A 22,357-nucleotide genomic window follows, 5' to 3' on the forward strand; every position below is an offset into this window, starting at 1 on the left:
TGCCATTTCTATTCCCTGTCACTGCAATCCTAAGTACCCTTGAACAATTTCCACCATTGCTCAAGACCCATTTCCCTATTTGTGCCTGTAACTATTAATGTCTAAAGTTCTGTGCATTCAACTACTCAGCACTTGACTCCCCTGAAGCTCTCTACCAAAATGCTTTCCCAGTTTGGAGTAGAGAAATGTTCCCTGGAGCCACCTCCTCTCTCCTCCCTCTGTCTTCTCAGCAATTAGTTGGTTTGCTGTAGGTGAAAGAGGCTGGAAGAGATATCCAGGACGTATCCCACCAGCTGGTTTCAGACTCCTAGCTCATCCTGACAAATTGCCTATGGGCTATGCACCTGGGATCCCAGGTGAGCTGTGGGCGCAGCTCTGTCCTCTTTAGAAAAGTTACTTCCACCTTCCTGGACCTCAATTTCTCATGGATAAAGCAGGACAGTCAGCCTAAATGATAGCTACCTGCCTCCTAGCTCCTTTAAATCCTATCTCCTGCAATGTTACCCTAGAGCTGTTATGTTTGCATGCTGGAGGATTACACCCTGATGCCCTTTCAGTAAGGTGACATGAGAGGGAAAATAAGGCTGCCTCTCTTCAGCTCTGAATATGGTCCATCCAACCTCAAGAGGTACCAAAAGCAGGGCACTGAAATTTTGTTACCACAGGAAGTTAAATCCTTTTTCCCTAACTCTTTGGGCACTGAAACTATCCTGGCTATAGGAACAAGCTCTGGGTCACCCTGTGGACAAGCTTAGAGATGAATTGGACAGTCTTAAGTACAAAGAGGTTCAGTCCGATAGTGAGAGATCTGGGCAAGGATGTCGTCCATTGATTAAAGTCAGAGGCTGAGCAGCACAGTGACCAGCACTGGAAATCCAGTCCACAGACAGAAGGACCCTGCTAGTGGTGAGGGGGAATGGGCGAGAAACAGGAAAAGGACTGCGAGGAGTGGCTAGGGCTCCGGGCAGAGCTCTAGTTCAGAGGTAGACTGAAATATGAAAGAGAGTGAGTGAAGAGAGAGAAAGGAAGACAGAAGCCTAGTACTGTGGACTGGATCACCCAAAGGTGGGGAGGAACCACCATGACCCTCAAAACTATGGCCCCCTGGCTCCAAGCAACGAATGCTGCCATGCTGTAGCAAGACACTGCTATGTGCCAGTCTTGTCTCTCCCCTATCCTTATGAAGAAGACACCGATTTTGTTTCAGAAACAATGTAATCGATTAAAAACACCAGTATCCCCGGAGTCCCAGGAATGTTTGGTAAGACATAAACAGAAATCCCTGGAAGGGTTGTAGGAAAACTCATTAAAGGGCTCGATTCAGCTGGCACATGCTTTTGCCCTTCAGCTTTCCCACCTCCCTTTTTTTTCTTGCCTGAAATAGACAGGATGTTGAAAGAGAAACAGCCATCTAGTGAGTGTGAAGCCCAAAACCACAAGCAAAGCTTAGAAAAACTGAAAAACCCCTAAGACCCTGATGGTACTGGGGGCCACAGGACTAGCCCTAGGCAGTACTGCAGCTTCCTGTCATGTGAGAAAAATAAAGTTTTGTTTGGTTAATTGACTGTGGCTGGTGTTCTGTTTTAGGCAAATCCATTTGTAACAGGTACACATATCTATGTTGCTGGATTGTTGTGAAGATTAGATGAAATACTTTAGGAGACTGAGGTAAAGCTAGCAGTCATAGCTGAGCACCCAGACCCTGCTTTGGGAAGTTGTCCTAATCTTAAGCCCCTGTAGGCAGTAGAGACTTAAGCCACTGATATGTACTTTTTGTCCCCAACTTGATTAACTCAGGACTTATGAGGTGAGGGTAATCCTGGGATCACACGGGGGATGTGTTGTTAAATTCAGTTGCAGGGAAGCAGTTTAGAAAAACCATGGGAAGCAAGGCAGAGAAAGACACGTGTGGTGGCCAATTGAAAATTCATGTGCAAATCTAGAAAAATTTTCTCTGCTTATGTCCTATGAATGGTGATTCTGTATCACCTTTTTCATATTCAGGAGGCATACTTCATTTATTCATTCATCAAACACTTCCTGGGTGCCCGTATTGCATTGGGAACTGTCTTAGGTTCTGGAGAGACAAAGGTGAATAAAATGCAGCCCTTGGCCTCAAGTATCTTCTCTGGATCCCAAATTATTTTAGGAAATGGGGCCAAAAGATAAAGGGTATATTTGGGTTAAATATGAGGAAAGAAACAGCTCTGTGTACTGAAATTTCTGTCATTTTGCATCTTCTTACTGATGCTGCAAAAATAATAAACACCAAGTTTTGGGAGGTGGGGAATATTTTTAATCTAGACAGAAGTGGAAAGTTACTGGTATGCTCAGAAGTAAGCTCAATAATTATGGGTTGAGGTTAGACAAACTAGGGAGAGTTCTTAATTTCTAGCATTTTCTTGGGCTATGAGTAAACACATAAATGGAAAATACCGAGATAGTGGAAATTTTATGTTATTTACCATTAGAAAGCCATTGGGTCTTCAGGTCTTCAGTGATACCAACTGCACCACACTCTGGCCAGCTGACTAAAAACATTGGACCAGCCTGCCATTTTCCAAATAGCTTCTCCTAACTAGAGAGATATTAAGGTATGCAGTACAGATCATGCTTCCGAGTGCATGAATCCTGACTCTGCTCCTTACCAGCTTGTGAGAAGCCAGGTTATTACTTGACATCGCCATGTCTCAGATACTTCATCAATAGAGGATTTAATAAGTTTTGCCAAATAAAGTTTTTATGAATATTAAAAATACTATGTTGTACAAAGTCTTGACACAGAATTAGAGCTCAGAGCACTTTAACTATGGGGAAAGCGAGGTCAGAAAGAGGTGAAAGTGAATGGGAATCTTTTCTCATAGGGCTCATCTGGGCTGGAGTGACTTTACCCTCAAACAGACTTCCTCATGTCATCTACGTCCAGACATGTCTCAAAAGACCCCAGAGCCAGTTCAACCTTTGTTCTCCCAAATTCTGTCCCAATTACCTTCAAGCTACTGGAGAATGTGGTGCTCTCCAATTATTGAAATAAATAGCTACATATAGTGGTGCCGAAATGTTCGTTGCTGAGGATGGACATGGGGGGCAATTCTGGACGGTCTGTGAAATAAGTCCAATGTCTCATGAATTTGCTCTGTGAGGCTAGCTTAGGGTTTTGACAGAAGTCCTCCCTATCTAAAGACATTAGTTTCTTCATCTCTAATGGAAGTGACTGTCCTGACCTCATGTGATAATGGGGGGAATTCAATCAAATGACAAGCATCTAGCATGATGACTGGGAGTAAGTAGGAAATCAATATTTCTCCGCCCTTCCCCCACGACCTTGCCCTAGTCTCATACTGCTCTCAACAGAAGAGTACTACTGTCAAAGTGCTAACACGTGCAGGAGAAATATGGAAATCCACCCTTACCAACTCACATTGTAATTGCAATTGGTTTATCAGTTCCTAGCTCAGTTCTTCTCAGCCCTAGTGCACATTAGAATTATGGCAGAATTTTAGAAATTATTAATATCTAGCTTCTACTCCCTCCCCTAAGAGAATCTGACTTAATTCATAGCTCCATAAAAGAATGAGCACCCCCTGGGTTTTAATTAGTTCCTCTGTAATTGAAAGCAGAAAGGTGGAGTAACTTACCACATGTTGCACAGCTTGAGAAGGCCCCAGGTCTACTGAAACTCAGCCAAGGGCTTTTATCCAAATAGATACTATCTTTAGTTAAAATATGATATTTTGTCCAGCATTGACTTTTTTGCATTAATTTTGAGTTTTAAAATATTGCATTGAATGTTATTTATTTTGATTACTGAGGGTTTTTACGTCCTTGAATTTTGCACTTGAGGCCAGAGCCAAACGAGAGCTTAAGAGCAAACCTCACTTCATTTTGCCTGTCTAGAAATTGCATCTAGAAAGGGAGATGAACTAGACATTCTGTCTTTTTCTTGGAAGATCATTCTAAGTCTCAATATGTTTTTGTGCTGTGTTTCCAGGAGTGTTGATGGCCAGTCACAAGGGTGAGGATGAGCTGCTGGTCTGTGGCAGAGCTGGACGTAAGCCCAGTAAATTTCTGAGGTTTCTTTACAAGAATCAGGTGAGACTAAATTTAAGACTGGTTTGATTTTCTCTGTGTCTCTTGCAGCTTAAGCAGCAGGTGAAATTCCTCCAGGAAGAAGTTTTTATTATTTAATTGCCACTAACTTAGAGTTAAGCTTTTGATTTTGGTTTAAATTTTCAGCCCATACTAATCTGAATTAGCAAATAAATGGGTGAAAATACAAGAACCATGCTCTCAGATATGGTTAGACCAAAAGATAATTGATTTGCCTGGAAGGAACTCCATGTTTCTCAGCTCAGGAAACAAGTGACAGTTTTGCTGAGGAAACGTTCATACAAGGTGGAGCTGGAAATCCAGGTGAAAAGTCTATTCCTGAGATGGTAAGACATACTGGTGCTTGAAGGCAGACTTATACTTGTCCAACTTCAACTGACTCAGGGAGTGTCTCCACTCGTCTCAAAGGATGTCACTGAACTTTCAATTTCTCTAAAATCTATTTAGTGTCTGCATGTGTCTATTTAAAGTTTTTCCTCATCGACAATATGTTGTTTTCATATGTTTAGAATACCTAAAATATGCTTTTTATGTGTTCTGCTTTGTGTTCATGTGTCTTTCAATTTAATAGAGCCGCGCTGTCCAATGGAGTAGCTATTAACATCATACAAATACTTAAATTTAAATTAATCAAAATTCAGTTCAAAACTTCAGTTCCCAAGTCACACTAGCCATATTTCAAGTGCCCAGTAGTCACATGTAGTGAATGGCAATCATTTTGGACAGCACAAATATAGAACTTTTCTGTTACTGCAAAAAGTTTTGTAGGAAAACTTTGGTGTATTGTGTGTATATTTTATTTTATTTATTTTTAATAAACTATTTATTATTATTTATGCCTGCAGGGCCTGGTCTTCCTAGGCCTCCCATCCAAGTACTAACCAGGCCTGGCCCTGCTTAGCTTCCAAGATCATACATGAGGCTTGTTCAGGGTGACATAGCCATAGACCTTGAACTGTGGCTCTACTGAGATATGAACCCAGGACTTTCTGCATGTAAAGCAGACATGCTAACCGCCACACTATGGAAACACATCCTAGAGTGTGTATATTTTAAACATTTGAATATAAAAAGAGACTTACAGGTGTTGAAGAGTAGTGTTGATGCAAACAAAGGTTTGAAAAGTGACACTGCTTAGGTTCTTTGTGATCCAAATGCAGTGTCACTGACTCCTCTCAGAGAAGAGAACGTGGTTTTTCCACCAGGGTTCTTGGGAGAGAGACCGATGGGGTAAATGTTTCCTTGATATTTTACAGCTGTGGAAGGCAATCGCTGAGTTTAGCTATCTGAGAATTTTCACAAAACAATCTGAAAAGACTAGACAAGGTGCCTGCCCTGAGGTATCAATCTCGGGGGCCACTCCTGGGACCTACCTTCCTGTGGGAAATTTCAATAGGGTTATTTGAGATCAGATTCCTCATTTCCATTAAAAGTCCTTTTGGATCTGTTCTCGAACCACTCCCCTTTGATGAACTACAGGATAACTTAATGCTAAAGTAACCAGCCAAGAAGTTTGTGCTCAGCAACCAGACTAGGCTTTTTTTTGAAAGACTCGGAGACTAAGTGATTTTGACATAATAGCACAAGATATGAGAGTGAAACTTGTTTTGTGATTATCAAAATGTTTCTGGTGTCAAGATGAAATTTCAAACACATATACTTGGTGGCCTAAGGAATGTGTAACATCTGCTTTAGCCATCATGAGCAAGAGGGACCTAGGTTCTTAGCTGAGAGGTATAAGGATATAGTCGTTCATAGATTTAAAAAAATCTCTATGTGCTAGATACTGGGAATAGAGCAGTAAACAAAATAAGCTTGATACTGCCTTACAGAGTACCACCTCAAATTATAACAACAACTTTATCAAGGTCAAGGATAATTTTAAACAACCAGAAATTAATTGACACCCAAGGGTCTCTTACAGGTAATGTCAGGAGTGTCTCCAACATATGGTAAAGATAAACTCTAGCTACATGTCTAAAGCAGGAAAGATATAGAACATATGAGTGTGTTTTATGTCAATTCGAGATTACCAAGAGAGCCCATAAATATCACTTAGGTCTATGCAAAAAGAAAGAGACAAAATGTTTCTGTATTCACATCCTGTAGGGGATAGTAATCACCATATGAAACTGTTATGTAGTAAACCACCAAGACTTGTATTTTGCTGCCTTTTCTTCAAGACCCTAAGTTAATATAGAACAGGGAAGATCTATCAACAACTGATTAAAGACCATGATGAAAGATCAAGTTTCCTCACATAACTAAGTATAATTTGATTTCCCATTTTTTATATGCAAAAGCATGCTTTAAGAAGACATTTTTTTTTTTTTTGTCCTGTCCTTCTGTTTTCATATATGGACAGAGCACTACCCCTTCCCACCCCCGCTGCCAAAAATGATGTCTTCTTAAAGCATTCTTTTGCATATAAAAAATGGGAAATGAAAATTTGCACATTAATTCTAAGAAGCATACCACACATTGCAAGAGATTGAAGAGTGACAGGGAGGAGAGGAACTGTGGATGGGACCAGGCATTGCTTTACAGGATCCTAAAATAAAGATCCTTATGGACATTGTTAATAAGCTTTTTCCAAAGAATCTGGCTTGCTAAATTGTAGAGGTTTATCTTCAGACCTGACCTGCATGGGCTACCAGGATGAGAAATAATCAACATCTGACCCTTTGATTTGAGAAAGTATACAAATAACAGAGCATTCTAACCTTGGTTCTTCTTTGATTATTAAAAATATTATTTAGTCCTTAAAGAAGTAATACTTTTGAAAATTTTTTCCATAGCAATTCTTGCCATTCTCTATAGTGTAAAATTTCCCCACAAGAATTACATCCACCGAGTTCAAGGAAAATGAATTGGCATCTCTTCCTCTGAAAAACAAGCTTTGGAGGCTAGTCAGTAATTGAGTTCAGCAAAATACCCACCATAGAGGCAAGAAAGGATCTCTCGATCTGCTATATACAGACACTAGGTCCTATGTAACCTTTGGGTAAACAGAGGACATGACCAATGAGCTTCAGCTCTGCAATGTGGTCAAAATGCTTTGCACAAACAGAAAAACACACTGGAGGTGTCGGAAGTCAGATCCTGCCTCTAATTAAACAAGCACAACTTCAAAGTTGTTCATGTAGATCAGCCATAAAAATGCCAAGAAAAATATTTCAGTGTTATTGTTCCATTTCACAAAGCCAAGAGTCCTAGGCTATCATAACATCCTAATGTTTTCAAACGTTAGCTGAGTATCAAATCCTTTTTGTGAACTACAATATATAAATGAAAAATGAAAAAATCAGGACTACTGTGGTTGAAGCTGGGTAAGAATGGGCCAAAATTACCTCCTTAGAATGCAAGATAGTTTAAAAAACTTCACTCTGGAAAAGTGGCCCACGACTCTGGCTGCGTAGTAGGATCACCTACTGACAAATTCTAATGTATTTAGGGATCCTGATTTAATTAGTCTAGGGAGAAGAGCTCTGGTATGGGATTTTAAAAAGTACTCCAGATGATTCTATTATGCAGTGAGGGTTAGGAACCACTACCTTAGAGAAAGACTATTTAAGGGAGGCTCTATTTTACTAAAGAAGATCCTACTTACAGTAAGACTGCCAAACCACAAGTTAGGGGATACTTGGCAGATGGTTAATCAAATATCTTAGTTAATGAGAGTTGACAAATTTACCAATGCAAATCTATTCTATATGGAATTAGAGTAAAATAATATACACGTTATAAAAGTCAGACCAAATATCTCATTCAGCCAACATTTATCTAGAAATCATTTCTGAAGTGTCTATTATTTGGCAGACTTGGAGGGATATATAAATTATTCTTGTCATCTTTGTTCCAAAAAACTGTATGTAAGTCTTCTGTGAAAGGCAGAATGTGTAATATAAAGCAAAATATAACAACCAGGAAGCACTGGAGGATATTAAACTATCTTGAGGTAATTGTCATTATAGTGGGTTAAAGATGGCCACAAATTCTAGCCACTCCTCCATCAAAAAGTAGCATCTATTTTCCTCTCCCTTTGCATCTGGGCTGGCCTTAAAACCATCTCTGAACAATAAATACAGCAGAAGTGATACTGTGCTAGTTGTAGGCCTAGGCTTTACGGCGTAGATTTTAAGAAACTTGGCAGCCTCTGTCTTTGCTCTCTTGTTGCCTTTATCCACCATGTAAAGTGGTCCAGCTACCTCGTTAGAAAGAACACATGGAGAGAGAGAGAGAGAGATGCCTGGCTGTTCGGCCATGTGAATAAAGTCCCGGTTGTGTGAAAAAAGTCATATAGAAATTTAGCCTTGAAACCATCATGTGAGGAAACCCAAGTTATCCATGTGGAGAAGCCATAGAGAACTAAGGCATGCTAGCCCATAGCCCCATCTCAGTTACCAGATGAATATAGTCACATGAGTAACAGGTGAGGCCAGAGGAAAAATCATTCAGTCAACCCAGAGAATCATGAGATAAAAATGTAAAGTTTTTAAGACACTAAGATTTAGGGTTGTTTGTTACATGGAAATATATAACTGACACAGAAATTGGGAACCAGAAGTGGGGTATGGCCAGGAAGAAAACCTAAAACATGTAGAATTGGTTTTGTACCAGGTAGCAGGTAGACGTCAAAAGGATGGCAAGAAGACTAGTAGTGGAGGTTGGAACAGCAGTGAAGTACTTGCTATTGGAAGCTGGAGAAAATAACATGCATATTGTTGGTAATGAATCGTTTGAAAGAAAATACATCAATGAATTTATGGAACTGGCTAAGGATATTATCAGGAAAAATGCTGAAAATGAAAGTTGGCTTCTTATAGCCAACTATGATAAAGTATAGGATGACAGAAATGAGTCAAAGAAAAGTCTATTCCTTTTTAAAACAAGTTAGAGGAAATATTTTCTGCCCTGGACTTGCTAGGTTGGAAAATTCCTAGCCTCTCCATGTGTCAAAAGATTCTCAAAGTAAGAAATGGCCTCATGGTAAAGATCATATCCACGAGCTGACAGTAAATCAGGGACCTGAGTAAAGATCAAATCAAGGTTGTATGACTTTGATTTGTGGTTGTGCAATACTTTGTTAAGACCTCAGAAAGATGTAAAAATCTTAGGAGGATTGCTCCATAGTATCCCACAGTCTACAGGAAAAAAGTGCCAGTCTTGAAGAAGTTTATGGTTGCGGCTTTTAGTTAAGAAAGTAAATTTGTGATTTGATGCATAAGGAAGATATAAAATTTTAAAGAGAATTGTGCTGGCAAAGGTCTCACCAATTTACACTAAAAGGGACAAGGGCAAAATAAAACGAGGCTATATAATTTAAAATTTATATAGGCAGAACCAGCCCCTCCCCCCAAAATCTTGAACCTTATCTTATGGCAAAGAAAAGAGTTCTCAGGGAACAGAGCCAAGATTCAGAGGGTAGAACCAAGAGCTATTAAAAATATTGGGCTTGGAAAAGACTGTGTGAGAGAAGAACTAGACCCTAATCAAGGGACATTCCCTGCACTCTAGTAGCTGTCTGTTACAACTTGTACCTATGTGGATTTTAAAATTACTATGGATCATACTTCTCTCTTCTCCTCTTTTTGAATGTGAGTGTCCATTACTGTTATTTTTTTCCCTGTCTCACTTTTGTATGTTGGGTGTTTTGGAAGGCAGGTGACTAATCTTTCTAATTCACAGATCTTTAGGTAGAGAGGGGCCACACTGTCTTCACCCAGGGAACTGCACCTTAGGAGCCTCATTCATATACAGACTTGATTTATATGACAAAATCCTGAATCTCAAGCCTGAAGTCTGATGCCATAATGGAAAGTAACTTTTTCAGATCTTGGGAAGGGACAGGTATATTTTGCATACAGGAGAAACATGAATAATTCAGAGCCATAGGTTATTAAATATGGCCACAAATTTTATGATTTTCTTCCATCAAAAGATGGAGGTTTTCCCCCCTCCCTTGAATCTGGGCTGGCTTTGCGAACTGCTTTGTTCAACATAATGTAGCTGAAGTGATGCTTGTCTATTTTAGTCTAAGCTAGACTTTCAGAAGCCTTTCCTTTATTAGTCTTGAGCCACCAAGTCAAAAAGTCCAGCTACCTTGCTGGAGAGACCACATGGTTAACTCTCCGCTAGTCCCATCATCTCAGCCAAAATGCCAAACTTGGAATGAAGTCATCTTAGAATGCTTCTTTAATACCACCATGTTGTGAGGAAGCCCAAGCTCCCATATAGAGGGGCCACATGGAGGAGAATGAAAGCATCACAGCTGACAGCCCTAGCCTGGCTGCCAACTGAATATAGTTGCTGTATTGATCTTAGATAAGACTAGAAGATCTGTTTATTCAACCCACAAAATTATAAGTTGAAGCAATAAATCATTGTCATTTAAGCCACCAAATTTTGTGAAGTATCTGTTTGTTCATTTAAATTTATTGGGATGACATTGGTTAATAAAATTCTACAGGTTTCAAGTGCACAGTTTTTAAGTGTACAATGCCATCTGTATATTGCATTATGTGTTCACTACCCAAAGTCAAATCTCCCTTCATCACCATTAATTTGACCCCCTTCACTCTTTCTGCCTATTCCACCCCCTTTCCCTCTGGTAACCACTATACTGTAGTCTGTGTCCATGAGTTTTGTTTTTTGTTTGTTACTTTCAGCTTTATATCCTGCATATGAATGAAATCATGTGGTTCTCAACTTATTTCCCTCTGACTTATTTCATTTAGCATGATGTTCTCAAAATCCATCCATGCTGTCACAAATGGCAGTATTTTATCTTTTCTTATGGCTTTGTAGGTTTGTTTTACAGATACAAATAACTGACAGCCATTGTGAGCTAAATATTCAGAACAATCTTCAGAGAGAGAGTTCTAGCTGGAAGTTCAGTTAAACTAGCCATTTTTTGTATTCACAGTTTTTTAAAACTGTATCTCAGGTTGACATTAACAAAACAATCCTAGGATGCTTGAGAATAAGTAAACCAGAGAGTAATGTAGCCTAGGGAGAAGATCTTGATTCTGTCTTTTCTGTAATTATGTCTAGATGGGCAAAGTGCTGGGGAAATTCATTGTGTAGATATTTATCAAGTACCTTCCATGAGTGTTCAAATAATCTAAGAAGAAAAACCTTATCACCAGTTCCCAAGGAAAGATGGAGTTTGAACACCTAAATAATCTAAGTATTAACCAATTTCAGAACTTAATTAGTTCTGAACATTAGATAGGTGTTCCTTCTTCTACTCTCTGGAAGAGATTATATAGGATTGATGTTAAGTTTTTATTAGAAATCTAGTAGAATTCTTCAATAAAACCATTTGGACCTGGAGACGTTTTTTGTTGGGGCTTTGAAATTATAAATTCAATTTCCTTAATATTTATAGGACTATTCTAATTACATCTTTCATGATGGGTGAATTGTGGTAATTTTAATGCTTTTTATTCAAGAAATTGGTGCATTTCATCCAAGTTGTCCAATTTGTGTGTAGGATTGTTCATAGTATTCCCTTATCCTTTTGATGTCTGTAGTGATATTTCCTACTTCATTTTTTGTATTAATAATTCGTCTTCTCTTTTTGTTAGTCTTGCTTGAGTTTGTCAAGTTTATTGGTCTTTTTAAAACACCAACTTTATGATTCATTGATTTTCTCTATTGTTTTTGTTTTTAATTTTATTGATTTCTGTTCTTTATTATTTCCTTCCTTCTGCTTATTCTGGAATTCTTTTGCCCTTATTTATCTAGTTTCTTGAAGCTTTTTAGTTTATGAGAAAATACTACTTCAGTTTCCCATATATATTTGTGTGTCACTAAATATATCTATATATGTATATTTACATATATAGAGAGAGAGCTGTATACTTTCTAATAGCTGTGTACTTTCATATAGGACATAAAAAATACTTACCTCATACTTTTGTAAAGCTATCAAAGTGCATCTGGAAATAATAAGAAAACTCACAAAATATATGTGGATTCCAAAAAAAAAAAGTCATTGAATAATCTGTAGTAGCTGATATATCTCCAGTGTACTTAGGCCAATCAAGATGAATTATAGCAGTAACGGGAGCAGATCATCAATGTTTTTTCCTGCTGCTCTAAAATTTTCCCCTAAGTGGCAACCTAGCAGTGGAAAATCCCCAGCATGGAGGTTCATAGAGGAAGTGTGGCAAACTTGTGCTGGTCACTAAATTTATCTTTCAGTGGTGTGTTTCCATTAGTAAATTCTCAGAACGACAAAGAATCTGTGAAAAGGCTCAGGTTAGCAGCCAAGCTACATAAAGAACAAAGTGTAGTTCAAAGAGATGATTGGCATATCTTCTTTGCATTGGTGTTCATTTTAAATTACTCAGTATATTCTTAAGAGACAAGCAATAGATCATCCAGTTGAATTTTTAAATCATACAATTATTTTTAGAGATGTACAGACTCCAAGAGGAAATGGACCCAGGGTGATTAAGTGATTTGGCCAAAGTCACTGAGCCAGTTCCCAGCAGAGCCTGAACTCAGACAGCCCAAATCTGTTTTGCCATTTAGTTAACAAATACTTATTGATGCCTACAGTATGTCAGAAATTCTCCTAGGTGCTTGGATGCAAAAGAGGCAAAAATTCTTGACCTCATAGAGCTTGCAGAGGGAGGAAATAAGAAACAATTAATGAATTAACAAAATGAGTTGGATAGTTTGTTAGGTGGTGACACATGCTGTAAAAAAAAAAAAAAAAGGTAGAACAGAGCAAGAGGAGCTGGGAGTGCTGGCAGGGGAAACAACTGAATGCAATTCTGTCTAAATAGGGTCAAGGCAGGCCTCGTTGAAAACACGTGAAGGAGGCACGACGTTAGCCACGGGAGAGAGCATTTCAGCAGAGGGTAGAGCCAGTGCAAAGGACGTAAAGCAAGAGAGGGTCTAGGATAGTTTCTGAGATGCGCCTGCCATGTTTGAGGAATCGAAGTCATCTATTATATCATCTTCAATGTGTCCTCTAATAATCATGGAACTATAGGTGCTTAGAACTGGGAGAGCCTAAAATTTGTGCAATACAGTCTTGGCCTCAGAGAGAGAAGGGAAAAGCCTTGGGCACCTGGCTGAATGTTGGTGCTGGGAGGTTCTGGCTCCAGCTACTTGTATCCTTGTCTGTTGAGAGCTTGAAATTATGGTACACTTGTGACCTTTTGTACAGTTTTGGACATGGACACTCCAACAGGAATGTACTTTCTTCCCTTCAGCCCAGGAATCCATCTCCAGTCTCCTATGCACTGACTCTTCACCAGGCTATATATGTCTAGGTAGCAAGACAGTTTCTGTACCCACCAAATTCCAGAGCTCATGCTGAGCCCATGGAAAACTCACACACCTTTGCCTCACTACACAGTGGGGACTTGGGCTGTCCTCAGATACTTTCTCCCTGTCTCTCACCTGTAACATGATGCCTTTCTGTGCATCATTGACTGTCCAACAGCGCTCCAGATGAGAAACACAAACCAACTCTATTTCCCAGAATGGTTCATTCAGAACTCACTGGGTAGATTCTCTTGGCGCCTCTAACTCAAGGTTGAGCAGGTCCGGTGTCTGGCTTTTCAAAGAACACTGGGACGCCGCATAAACTCTCACTGCTCCAAAGAGTGCAGGCCTCACCTCTTCCAGACCCTTTGAATATATCCTTGTGGCAAAGGTCACAAACCTGATCTTCTGGTTTGCTCAAATCAGTTTTATCCAACACCTACCAAGGTCTGCACTGAGCCTGGCTATCAATAATTTAGTTTCTTTGCTCTTATCAGTCATGATAAAATGGTACAGTTGGGGAGTGATGACAACAAAGGTAAAAGACCCCGACTTTGGCATCCCGAGTCATGCCATATGTCAATACTTAGTATGCCCCTCCACTGCACACACCTGCATTCTCCCTTTCCTCAGGACAGATGACCACTATACTTACTATGATCATAGGCTCATGATAGTTATAAACTGGATAAAAGAAGATTTTAGAGATAACTTAGTCCAATTCTCTTAATTTGCAGATAAGGAATTTGAAGTTTATATGCATACAAATATGAAAAATTTACTTCTTCCCATAGCTTGTTCCTTTGTGCTAGACATTCTGGAGGATTTTAAGCAGAAGGAAATAGATGCCAACTATTTCAATACAAACTGCAAAGATAATTAGAATTACAGTCTGAAATATTTTAAGCTGTGGTTTTAAACTAATTATTTTCACATTCCTGAAAATAAACCTTAAATTCAAGAATTTTTCTGTTATATTTCCTTTTAAGTAAAATCTTAATTTGGCTGATAGGAATAAAAAAAAGGACTTGGGAAACCAGACAGCCCCTAAAGATACCTCTGCCCTTCTATTTGGGGAGGCCTAGAAAAGGGATGGTATAGTCTGTTAGTAAGGGGCATGATGGTTAACTTTACATATTGACTTGGCTAGGCTCTGGTACCCAGATATTTGGTTAAATATCAATCTAGATGTTGCTGCAAAGGTAAATAAATATTGCTCTGAGGGGCCCCTTGTAGATCAGGATTTCCCAAATTGCAGGTCATGAAATTTATTTAGTGGGACTTAACTAAAAGGAGGATGAGGAGGAAGAGAAAAGGACAGGAAGAGGAGACGGAGGAAGATGAAAAATGGAAAATAATATAATAGGAGATATCAGGGTGAAACTTTTGTTTCAGTTACATTTTTCTTACTCTTGGTTGCAGTCAAAAAAATTTGCAGCTACTGTTACTGAGTATGCAATTAACATGTGTTTTAAGAGACTTCATGCCTAACTGTACAATGCTGATCATAGCAAGCTTACATATAGCAAACCTGCTTCCATGTGCATTTAGCATCTTTATTCTCTGTGTCTTGCCTGCCTCTTCTTCCCAGCCTTCAGATACATATCTCCTGCTTTATATATTCTGCTTAATTCTGCTGCTCCCTCTCCATTCTATTTCCTTGAGGTGACTACCATTTAGAACCCAGCAGCCTCCTAAAAAATGGCTTCAATTTCCTCCTAACTCCCAAAATGCACTCTTGAAAGATATTCTTAATGCCAAATTTAACCTTTCCAGCAAAATTCTTTATCACTTGATAGAAGTGTATGTTTTCATTGGCCATGCCCTCCTTGAAACCCTTTCTTCCCTGCTTTCTGATATACTTTCTTGATTGTCTTTCTCCATTTCATTGATCAACTCAGCTTCCTTCTGTCCCCTTAAACTAGGCAAATATCTATAGAACCCAGCCATCTGCCCTATGCTGTCTTCTCTTGCTGTCTCTGTCTCTTCCTCTCTTTCCCTCTCCCTCTTCTCAGCTTAAGTCTCTCTCATAGACACCATTATCATCACCTTTATGCTAATAATTCTATTTTATTTCCAGCTCTGTTCTCTCACATTTATCCTGTACTTCACTCTTGGGAGCCTTCTATTCAGCATATCTGAAATGAGATGAATCACTTTCCCACTCAAAAATGGTTTTCCCTCCCAATTTATCTAGCTCTGTGAAAGAGTCCATCTCTTCGAGTGATTCAGGCAGGCATTATTGAAGCCACCTTTGCTTCTTTGTTCTATTTGTCCTTCACACTGTCCTAAATGAATATTTCCATGCCATGAGGCATGGAGCAGCTTCCACCTGTGACTTGTTCTGCCCACTAGTAGAAAGGTCATGGACCTTCCATTCCACTTCTTTCTCAGCTAGGTTAAAGCTGAATTCCTGGGGTTTATTTCTTTGAAAACAAACAAACGAACAAACAAACAAACATCAGTTTTTATTCTTTTCAATATTTATTTTCAAAATTTAAAACAATGCTGTATTAAACATGTAAATTATTACTTTCTATTTATGAAACTATTAGGCAATACATCTAAAGAGTCATGAAAATATGTCTACCATTTGACATAATAATCAAAATTCTAAGAAAAGAAAATGCTAGAATCTGAAGATGTTCATTATAGATCTACAGAAACATAGAAAGCAACTTAGTAGTTAAGCAATAGAAGAATGACTTGGTAAATCACATTTTAAGAAGTGATCAATTTCATTAGATATGATATAGCCATTAATAATAATTGCAAAAATTAAGTAGCAACCTGGAAACACACAGAAAAAAATATATAAATTGTGTTTCTGCTATGATTATAGTTAAACTAAAATTAGATATATATTTTGCCAAGAAGTGAAATGTTGAAAAATAATTTATTTTAAGATGATAGAATCTGAATAATTTTTTAAATTTTATTTTCATTTTTTATTTATTTCAAAAAGTGTTGTTTAGGCAGTGGCTTTTTAACTTTTTTAACTATGACTCATCGTGAAAAATACATTTTATATTCCCAATTAGTGTACATGCCTGCACACACACGCACACGCACACACACTCCACACGAAACACTGCTACACTTATCATTCTCAGCCTTTTTCCTCCTTAGAGATACACAAATTAATGGTGCCTCTCATAATTAAGGGTTTCAGATTTGATAAAATATGGCAACAAATAAGTTTCATGAAACAATTACCATATGTGACATATTGTACTATTTTCTCTTCTGTTCTATTTTGTATCTTTTTAAATTTTTTTAATGCTGGAAGCAACTCCCTAAATGCTGGAAGCAACTCCCTAAATGGAGTTTTACAACTCACTAATGTAGAAATTGGCAAACTGGTCATGAGCTAAAAATGGTTTTTAAATACTTGGAAAAGAGGAAAAGAATAATGTTTCATGATATGCAGTGATTAAAAGAAATTCAGATTTCAGTGTCATAAATTTTTTTGGAACTCAGCCACCTAATTGTTTATATATTGTCTATGACTCTTTTACACAGCAGAGGCAGATTTCAGTAGTTGTAACAAAGACCATATGGCCACAAAGCTGGAATATTTACCATGTGACCCTTTACAAAAAAAGTTTGCAGGCCCTGAACTGATGGATGGCATTTCACTATTTAAAACACTTCTCATGTAGTAGCAGGAGTGCAGAGACAGAAGATGGAATCTAAATTCTGGCTCCATTGTCCATTATTGTTACTACCTTTACATTTGTAAATGGATAAAATGCACCCCCTGATAGTGCCAGTGTGAGTTTTGTGTGATCATTTATCTCAAATGCTTGGCCCAATGCAGGTCCTTGACAAGCATAGTCTCCTCCAACCCCCCCCCCCCCAACCACCACCACTGCCTTTCTTTTCCTTTTGTATTTTGCTTAAGCCATGACTCCCACTCTTCCCCATCAAGGTTGGTGATAATTATTATCATGCCACCAACCCCTTCCCTGGGGTGTCTTGAGGGCAAAGTCCAAAGTGGTCTTCCACAAGTGTGAAATTTTTGCTGTTTCATATTTTATCCTAAAAATTCTGGCAGAAGGGATGTCCTCCTATTCCATGCTTGTTTCAATATAGATGTAATTTTTAATTAAACAAAATGGATACTCCTGAAAAATTTACAATTCTTGTCTTGGGGCTTAGCAAACATCTTTGCTCAGTGCCATTTATCTGTATTTCCCAGTTTGAGAAGCACAGGTTTATGCCATAAGATTTGTTGTTGTTGTTTTAAGATCTTCCTTTTCTGGAGCTCACCTTTGTCATTTAGCTGTAGTTAAATAGGAGTAAAGAGAAGCTCTTTTTAAAGGAGACTATTTGATATTTGAGTTAGGCCTCAGAATGGAAGGTGCAAGTACCTAGGGAGAATCATTAAAACCTAAGATCGGTCCTGTGCCTGCAGGTGCAAAGCTGATTTTTTTTTTTTTTTTTTTTTTTTTTTTTTTTTTTTTTTTTAGTGTTTCCTGAAGCAGCTAGGATTAGCTGGACTTGTACTCAGCAGATGAAGCTCACAAGAGACTCAGGCCAGAGGCTAATTTAATAATTTGCAAAGGGAAATTATCAAGCACACTGGAACAATATCATTGCTTTTTCTCCCTACAGGTAAAGTTATATAGAAAGCCAAATCATAGCCGGAAGCCTGCTTGCTGAGCATGGAAATGGAGGAGTAGCTGAATGATCTTAATGGCTATTATCTCAAACTCAAAAGGCTTGACATATACATATCCGGGTAGGTGACTACCAAGCAAACCATAATACTCATGCTCATCAGTCAGAGTTTCCTGTACCTAGTGTAAAAGTTAGCTGATGTAGTCTTAATCTTGTTCTTTTTTTCTTTTCTCGATTCCATGCCAATCTCCCCCTTTCCTATCATACACATTTCTGTTTACTCATGCTTTCTTCAGATGTTAAAACCATTGAGTATCCTACAGTGGCATTTTTCAAAGAGTATCCCATAGAATGACAAACGAGCTTGGAAAATTTGGGGTTAAGTGAAGTTAAACTGTTTATTCTGCAGAACCTTTCAGAGTCTTTGTGTATTAATGTACATCATGAAGCTCTAAGAAGGAAATCTACTATGTGGCATGTCTCAAACTTATATACATATATATTATATAGTGATGAAAGATTTGAAACATAAATTGCCTAAAGAAAGGATTACCCATATTCCCACCATCCTAATTTAACAATGTGCAAAAAAAAAAAAAAATCTAAGGACTTATTTTGTATGCTCTTAGAGTTTTTCCTCAATAAATACATTTTTTTAAAAATCTTACTTCATTTATTTATTTTAAAAAATAATTAAAATACAAAATACTTAGTCTTCATTGTTTTGACATTTATATCTTGCTTTTAAATCATCAATTTAGAATTAACTTCCAAAAGATTGTCTAATCCTTTCCCATAAATATGGTGTCTAATCCATCTGAACATATGATCACCTGCCACTGTATTCAAAGACATTTCCAGGAGACAGAAGACATGGTTTACTGCCATCAGCTATTCTGTCTCGTGTCTGTCAATCTCCTCCCCACCAACAGTGGTTACCTTCCTTCCTACCTTCCTTCCAGCAGTATTTGGGGAAAGGGGAGTATGTTTCCAACCTACATCTAAGTAGGTCAGCGCAGCTTCTTCGTTGTTTTCTGGCTCCTACCCACAGCTCCTAGGGTCATCCTGAGCCTCTGTTTATTTCACTGTTGGTCTCTGCCTGGAGTTCTGGGATGCAGAGCCAACTGACTTCACAGGGCCAGGGGTGGGGTGGGAGGGGGGTGGACGGTGTTTCAGTTGGAGGAGGTTTCATTCCGTTATTGTTATGCAATACAATTTTACTGGATGTTTAAAGAAAGGAAGAGAAACTTCAGTTCAGCACAAAACAGGAAACTATTTGAAATTTTCGTTTTTATGATATTATTCTAATAAAACCAGTGATTCCTCTATCATTGGGAACTTCTCAAGCCAGGCCTGCTGCTACATTGTTGGGAACCACCTCTCCTTTTCTCTCTCTCTCTAGATGCCAGCGCAACATCCCCAAATTGCTATCACTTCTGGTGCAGAACAGTTTTATCCATCTAACCCAGCAGTTCTCAACTAGGGAAAACTTTGCCTTCCTATTCTCAGGGGTCAGTTGTCAATGTCTGGAGACATTTTTTGATTGTCATGACTGAGCAAAGTTCTTTTGGCATCTAGTGGGGAGAGGCCAGGATGCTGCTAAACATCCGAAAGTGTACAGGAAGGACAACCTCCCATAACACAGAGTTATTCAGCCTAAAATGTCAGTAATGCAGACATTGAGAACCCCTGCTCTAACCCACCCAAACCAAACTGGGATCAGGGCCTAAGTCTGCAAATCCAGAATCTGATTAAGATGTTCTGCTAAACAATGGGCTCTTCACTCTAAGATTCTACCCTATCAATATAAAAAATCATCAAACATTTCTTTAACATCTTATTATTCAACTTTTGAGTAGAGTTACTAACCCTACCAATTTTTTTTTTCAAAGTAAGAGGAGCAGTAGAAAAATTTACACGTTTGTGAAGAAAAAGTGTCTTAAGGTTAGGGGTATTTTGTTCCAGTTACAATTATGTCTGCATTGCTTTTCTTCTGTGTAAGCATAAACACCCCTTTTTCTGAAGCCTTACTAATGGAGACACTGAGTTGAGCATTCTATCGGTGGCAGAAAACCACAGGCCGTGCCCATGCCTGGGTGACTCTGCAGCTGCAGAAGGCAGGAGATTAGTGCTGTGGTTAGAAAATGGCTTATTTTTGTAGTTTATTTCACTTGAGTATTGTGCATATTTCATCATAATGCTTGCCTTATTATATTATAATTTCCCAGGTACCTATTTGATTCTAAAACTCCCTTCTCCACTTCCCAAATCCTGCACAGTGCTTGGCCCATAAAGGACCTTCCACAATTGTCTGCTGAATAAATGCATGAATAAGTTGCTCAGTAGAATCAGGCAGAAGTGAAGTAACAATACAAGTGTAGGCTGAGGGATATAAGAAGGGTTAGCGTTAATTATACAAATGTGAAAAAGATGCATCGTTAAAGCTCCAGTCACATGAATGGAAAGTTTTGCAGTACTAATTCCTTAAGAGTGTAATTTTGAAAAGGGTTTCCATGTCATTTAGTTCCTCTGATCTCATTTCCTAAGAGAAGCAACACAGTAATTTTAAAAAGTTTGTATACATACGAATGCATTTGAATTGTGTATGCTGTTGAAATGTTTGCTGCTGAAAAAATGTTTGCTGCCAAAAAAATATTTGCTGCTGTAGTGAGCATGTTTGAATTGTATTTGGGAACTGTCAGAATCTCAAACTTAAGTGTGTATCAGAAATACATGAGGAGCCCCAACCCTACAGATTTTGAACAGTATGGTGTGAAGCCCCTCAAATTGGAATTTTTAAAGAAACACATCTGTTACTCTGATGTAGTTCATTTTGGAACATAGTCTTTGTTGCAGTAGCTCATAAACTAAGACATGCCTCGGAGCTATTGGAAGCGTCTTTTAAAAGAAACAACAACAGCAATAATGCACATTCCTGGACCTCAGCCTAGTGATGTTCATTCCCATTCAACAGCATAACGCAACTCTTAGGCGGAGTGTGGCTGGAATTCCTTAAATTCTATCAGCTGTGGTGTAAATTAAGTCACATTCTGGACAGGAGAGGGGATAACTCCGTGCACAGGTTAATTTAAGTGGCCCAGCTTAGGGAAAAGTGGGGCTGCAGAGAAGTAGAATTAATTAAAATACGATGTGAAGACAGTTGGAGACTTCAGCACTGTAAGTGCCTTTAAGGGCTGGCTTTGTAGAGAGGTTGCTATCACTGTTTGTTAATTTTAGCTCATTTTATTTCAAAACACAAGGTTTTACCTGGGCTTAATAAAATGGTTTATTCATATGTCTTCTATGTTCAAAAGTCATCAATGAAATCGAATGATAGGGGTGGGGTGTGAAGAATAAGAGAAAGGAGGAAAGTTTTTCTCCAGTAACTAGGCAAGGATAGTAGGAAGGAAAGGAAAGCATGATTAAAGCAAGTCCACCTAGAGGATGACAGCAAGAGCCCAGGATGTCCGTGTTGTGGTCTCCACCTCCCATGAGGTGCAAACCGCTAAGGAAGATGAGATACCTGCCTCAAGAGTTGATCTGCAAGGCTCCTAAGAGACCTGGATCCTTCCACTTTGCAAGGTTCCCCAAGATATGAAACAAGTGAACAAGGACCATTTCCTAATCTACAGTTCATTATTTATACCTGCACTTCACACTCCTCATCTAGCCTAAACTGCGAAGATCAGGGACTTTACTCTGTTCACCACTATCTCCTCAATTTTTTTCCATTTATTTATTTATTCATTCATCCATTCATTTTTAATTGAAGAAATGATTTTAACTTTTCCCCCATATACCTCCCCCTCCCTCTCTCCTCAATTTTTTTAATTGCCCAAAGATTTAGTTCTTGATGTTTTGAATAAAAGAACATGTAAATAAACACCAAGTACAGCATCTCAGGATCTCACAGGCAGAAAGAAAAATGTTGTCCCAAGCAACAGGCAGTCAGTTCTCAGAGGGACAGCTGGAAAAATAGTAAAAAGACCGTAGTCTTCTAGTAAGCTTTGTTTTTTGCGTTTTTGGTACAAACTTAATTTGATAAAACCGAATTCTTGTAATTATAGGTAAATTATATAAATGCATGAATTAGTTTAAATGAACAAAAGTGGTGATATATACTAAGGTCAAAGGAATAGCAAATTGCTTTATTAGAATGTCTTCATGTCTTTGAATTTGGACAAGGTAGATATCAAAGTAATATTATCTGAAAAGTGAACTTCATGAAACACAAGACAAAAAGTGATGATTCATCCATATACTTCATCTTCTTCTTACAAAAAAAAAAAAAGATAAATATGTAAGGTGATGGATGTGTTAATTAACTCGATGGGAGAAA

At 38.4% G+C, this 22,357-nt stretch overlaps 1 protein-coding gene across 2 annotated transcripts in view; it reads left to right on the top strand.

The window, feature by feature from the left end:
- Positions 1 to 22,357, top strand: part of RANBP3L (RAN binding protein 3 like) — a 100,983-nt gene that overhangs the window by 17,019 nt on the left and 61,607 nt on the right. Inside the window, exons 2-3 of one of the 2 annotated variants that reach the window (XM_036225523.1) lie at positions 3,992 to 4,092; positions 18,013 to 18,139. The gene's annotated coding sequence lies outside the window, so the exon portion shown is untranslated. The remainder of the gene's footprint in view (positions 1 to 3,991; positions 4,093 to 18,012; positions 18,140 to 22,357) is intronic. The other variant, XM_036225521.1, reaches the window with a different exon arrangement.

The sequence above is a fragment of the Rousettus aegyptiacus genome, unplaced genomic scaffold (genome assembly GCF_014176215.1).
Source record: "Rousettus aegyptiacus isolate mRouAeg1 unplaced genomic scaffold, mRouAeg1.p scaffold_m13_p_8, whole genome shotgun sequence".
NCBI lineage: Eukaryota > Metazoa > Chordata > Mammalia > Chiroptera > Pteropodidae > Rousettus > Rousettus aegyptiacus.